Source organism: Coenobita brevimanus, chromosome 17, assembly GCF_032717465.1.
Source record: "Coenobita brevimanus isolate Jiangsu-jjx chromosome 17, ASM3271746v2, whole genome shotgun sequence".
Lineage (NCBI taxonomy): Eukaryota > Metazoa > Arthropoda > Malacostraca > Decapoda > Coenobitidae > Coenobita > Coenobita brevimanus.
The window spans coordinates 21,978,022-21,983,498 of NC_136970.1; the positions used below are offsets into that span (position 1 = coordinate 21,978,022).

At 42.1% G+C, this 5,477-nt stretch overlaps 1 non-coding gene across 1 annotated transcript; it reads left to right on the forward strand.

Annotated features, from left to right (window-relative positions):
* The first annotated feature begins 4,856 nt into the window (after window positions 1-4,856).
* On the forward strand, window positions 4,857-4,975 carry LOC145391269 (5S ribosomal RNA). The gene has a single exon (XR_013895798.1). It is a non-coding gene; the product is annotated as a 5S ribosomal RNA (ribosomal RNA).
* Window positions 4,976-5,477: the final 502 nt, after the last annotated feature.

Sequence of the window (5,477 nt, forward strand, 5' to 3'; positions counted from 1 at the left end):
TCAACTTTACTGTATGGAGTGGGGAGGAGGGTGATAAACAGGAGAGTGTGTCGGCAGGTAAGACAAACATAGAAGGTATCAAATTGTTGGATGGTTGGTGTGCCAGGGAAAGGATAGACAGTGTACTGAAGGATGGAGTGGGATCGACTGAAGGAGTATTGTGCAGGAGTGAGATGGAATGAATTAATATATGCAGGAGTGGGATGGATTGAAGGAATATCTACAGGAAAGTGGAGTGGGATGGAATGAAGGAGTATACCCAAGAAAGAGTGGGTTGGAATGGAGTATATGCAGAAGGGTGGAGTAGGGTGGAATAAAGGAATACATGCATGAGGGTGGAGTGGGATGGAATGAAGGAGAGGGATGCAATGAAGTAGTATAGGCAACTAGGTGGAGTGGGATGGAATGGGGTATATGCAGACGGGTGGAGTGGGATGATATGAAGGAGTGGGATGGAATGAAGGAGTATATGCAGCAGGAAGGAATATGATGGAAGAAAAGAGTGCAGCTGCGTCAGGATAAAATTTTGGGACAATTTTGTAACTGCTACATTTATATAACTGCCACCTTGGTTGAGGTACATGGAGTAATTCATGGATCGGTTCATAAATAGATAGATAGGCAGAAGAAGTAAAAGAGATAATAATTTACACACACACACACACACACACACACACACACACACACATACACACACACACACACACACACACACACACACACACACACACACACACACACACACACACACACACACACACACACACACACACACACACACACACACACACACACACACACACACACACACACACACACACACACACACACACACGCAATAGTCCTTTCACAGTAACACACCATCTCAGTGATCTAATTAAGTGCTGGAAGGAAAGCGGAATGTTTAAATATATTTAGTGCCTTAGAAGCAACCCGGCATAAACAGTACCTTCTGATAACCCTCACAATCACCATTGTAGCCCCACATAAGCAATACCTACTGATAACCCTCACAATCACCATGGCAACCCCACATAAACAATACCTACTGATAACCTCACAATCACCATGGCAGCCCCACATAAACAAAGCCTGCTGATAACCCTCACAATCACCATGGCAACCCCACATAAACAGTATCTACTGATAACCCTGACAATCACCATTACAATCCCACATAAACAATGCCTATTGAAAGAATACAAATAAACTGTCAGCATCACTGATGATGGCAATCTATTCACCACAAACACATATTCATCATGTATCACTTTTCCGGTCAATCAGTCATACCTAATTGTAATCTTTTTTTAATAGGGTTCCATTATTTTTGGATTTTCATGCTCGCTCTCAATGTTGGGTATATTTTGTCGATAGTTATAGAGAGCCTCTTTCATAGGAAGAATAATTTGTTTGTGATATTTGAATATGTGGGATTATTAACTTATTGTTTCTACTGTTCGGCCCCTCTCTCTCTCTCTCTCTCTCTCTCTCTCTCTCTCTCTCTCTCTCTCTCTCTCTCTCTCTCTCTCTCTCTCTCTCTCTCTCTCTCTCTCTCTCTCTCTCTCTCTCTCAATACACCTGGCGAGTCTCCAAATTTTCAGCTCAAACTTCTGGAAATATACGAGGAAGACACAGGCAAACCATAATTATTTACTCATTATAAAGCCATTTGTTGAACTTTATGGGAAGGGCAATAATGATTGTGTGTGTATGTGTATGTGTGTGTGTGTGTGTTCAATACAAACAACTCTCTCTCTCTCTCTCTCTCTCTCTCTCTCTCTCTCTCTCATGTCATCAATAATTTTTCCCTGTCTCTCGTAATAATTTCATGAAATTTCTATAATTAAATATTTATTATAATTTTATTTCTCCTTCCTCACCTCTACCCCGCTTGCTCACCTTTACTCCTCTCATTAGCGTTGTCTTTCTGATTTCCATTCCAGTTCTCTTCCTCTCCACTTCCATCTCCTCCCTTTACATTCCCCTTTTATCACTTCCTTTTATTCTTCTTATTGGTCCTCTTACCTCAGCTCTTCCCTCCTTCTATCACTTTATACTTTTTATGGCTTTCACTTTCTCAAACTATAATTTTCATTTCTCTCTCTTCAGAATTCCCCCTCCTCTCTCTCTCTCTCTCTCTCTCTCTCTCTCTCTCTCTCTCCGTAGCCTTAGGTGTCCATTCTATGCCAACACGGCGATCCTTGCCATCCTCTCTCTGCACACACACACACACACACACACACACACACACACACACACATAACATGCACCTTCACATAATCAGCTTTCAGTGCCCACAAACACCTTCAACCATTCCATGCTTCAGTTCTGTCCCTACAATACACCAGCCTCACCCACGCCAGCACCTGACAACAGATTCCAAGGAAATTGTTATCTGTAGATCTCCTAATTGTTACTCACATGTTTAACACGACGCAGTAGACCCTCGCCCACACCAACACCTGACAGTAGATTCCAAGGACATTGTTACCTAAAGGTGTTTTTATTGTTGTACACAGGTTTAACACGAACACTATGACTATCCAGACCCTCTCCTTCTCTCCTAATGTACCCGGCTTATGAGCAACTCAGTCCGTACAAATTCAAAAAGCCTGTTGTTTACTTTATCCCGCATTCGTTTCTACCATATCCTTCTCTATTGTCGACATAATTTCCCCCTTTTTTTCACTGTCTCCTTTCCCCCCTTTTGATATTTCCTGGACTCTTTCCCTTCATTTTTCCAATACCTTGCCCTCGTCGATCCCGAAACCCCCGCCCTCTAGCTTTTCTAGACGATAAAACAGAACTAACGATGAAAATATTTAAAAGGAATATGCGAATTAAAGCATCTCTTGATTTTCCACCAAATATTCCACCTTCCACTTTCCTTCCCCCTATCGTCTGCCTCTGGCATACCTCCTTCCTTCCTTTCATTCCTCATCGCTCCCCTCCCCAACGTGCTCTAATGGCGATATTTATCAACAACTTTTCATATTTTTCCGCATTAGTGGAATTACCGGGAGACGGGCACTGATTTTGCCACGGTTGGATTATACCAGATAAATTTATGTGCTACGGTTATAAATAATAATGCGTTGTAACCAACCGACTCTGTTCACCCTCACACTTACCTTTACTTCACTAATCATCCATTCACCCTCATCCTTAACATCACTGCCAATCAGCAACAGCATTCATAGTCACCATGATACAAATATTTTTTTGAAAACGAGTGAATACGAGGTAGGTGGGGCGCCCATCATCCACTCACGCAGTGTGGTCACTCTTGGGTGAAACTACACTGAGTAACAAGCCAAATAATTTCTTGTAGGCCAGGAAATCTTTTAATAAGCTGGGTGCTAACCTTATTACGAACTAATACATGTTCCCTACGTGTCAACAAGTGGGTTGGCGGAAGGTCAGCGCCCTTCCCGGAAAAAATATATATATATATATATATATATATATATATATATATATATATATATATATATATATATATATATATATATATATATATATATATATATATATATATATAATGAAAACGTGCCTCGGACCAGGACTGACCAACAGGTGACTACCAAAGACCGTACAAATGACATGGTGTGTATTTCAACGTGGAGTGTGAGGGGTGCGAATGATGACGTGAAAGATATTGTCAAGGTGCTTAAGGATGCAAAAGTTGACATATGTGGACTGACTTAGACTAAATAGGGATGTGAGAGTTTGAGAAAGTGGGAGTATGAATTGTGTATATGTGCAGGGGTAGGTGGGGGGTGAACTTTCTGACCAACATTTGGTGGTGGTGAATGTCAAGGTACAAATGCATCGGATGAATAGAAGGAGTGAAGGGCAGGAGGAGGTAGTCCATAGAAGAAGGGTGGAAAGGTGGGAAAAGAATAAAGAAAAGGGAGAATATAAGAGAGAAATAGAGGAGAGACTGGGTAAATATAATTTGGAGCATATGGGGGAGCAGGGAGGTGTGTGCAACTTATTCACAAAAGAAATCTGTGCAGCATGTGAGGTGATGTGTGGGGTGAAGAGAACACGAAAGAGGGTACATGGAAAAACATAGTGGAATGAAGAGATGAGACAAGCTGTGGTGCAAAAGAAGAAAGCATATATTAAGTGCCTGGGAAGTAGAGGCATGAAGTTGAGAGACGGAATAGAGAGTTATATGAAGACAGGAAGAGATTAGTAAGAGAGAGTATGAAGAGAGTGGATGAGGAATTTGGAAGGAATTTAAGTGTAGTGTGCAGCGGACGTAAGAAAATGTTCCGGAAGTAGGTAGAGTTAGACAGGGTGACAAAGGGGCTCGTACGGGAGTGAAAGATAAAAATGGTAAACAGATAGTAGAGAAGGGACAAAAAGTGAACAGATGGAAAGAACACTTGAGGAAACTGTCAAACATGTTAAATGAAAGTAATGCGAGTACAAGTGGCTGGGAAATGGCTGGGAGAAGTAGGGTGATGAGAAGGGAGGAAGAGAAAGGTAGGATGGAAGTAGTGGAAGCAATGAAGTCAAAATGGAGAAAGTCCCAGGAATTAATGGGGTGTGTGGTGACAAACAAAGCACGGGGGAGCGATAGTAGCAGAATGGATATGGAAAATGTTCAGATTGGCCTGGGGGGAAGGTAGAGTCCCGGATGATTGAAAGTCAGGAATAATTATTCCCGTGTACAAAGGAAAAGGGGAGGGTGAAGTGTGTGGCAGCTATACAGGCATTTGTCTTCTTTGTGTAACAGGAAAAGCATATGGAAGAATGCTTGCTGATAGAATAACAGAAGAATTAGTTGGAGAAGAACAGAGAGGTTTTAGAAAGGAAGTGGTTGTGTGGATCAGATATTAATAGCCAACGGCCATACCACGTTGAGTACACCGCTTCCCGTTCGATCAGCGAAGTTAAGCGACGTTGGGTCTGGTTAGTACTTGGATGGGTGACCGCCTGGGAACACCAGATGCTGTTGGCATCCCTACGTCAAGTGGGGTTGGTGGAGGATTAGTGCCTCTCCCTGTAAAACAATTAACTCTAAGCCCTTGACCACCACGTCTGGGATACATGGCGTCTGGCAATGAATGAATGAAGAACAGAGAGGTTTTAGAAAGGAAGTGGTTGTGTGGATCAGATATTAATCATAAGGTGTTCAGTGGAAAAGTTTCTAGAGGAGGGAAAAGGTTGTAAGCAGCCTTCATGGATTTGAAGGAAGCATATGATAGAGTGAACAGACAAGGAATGTAGAAAATATTAAGAATATATGAAGTAAATGCGAATCTGCTGAATGCGGTGGAAAGTATATATGAGGGCGCTAAGGCTGCAAGGCTGCACTGCGTGTGGGTCGTGAAATGAGTTAATTTTTCTGTCTCAATGTTGGACTGAAACAGGGATGCGCTGTGTCTCAATGGTTGTTCAGTCTGTCTATGAATGGGGTTATAAGAGAGATACAAGTTAAGAGAGTGGATGTTGGAGCGGCA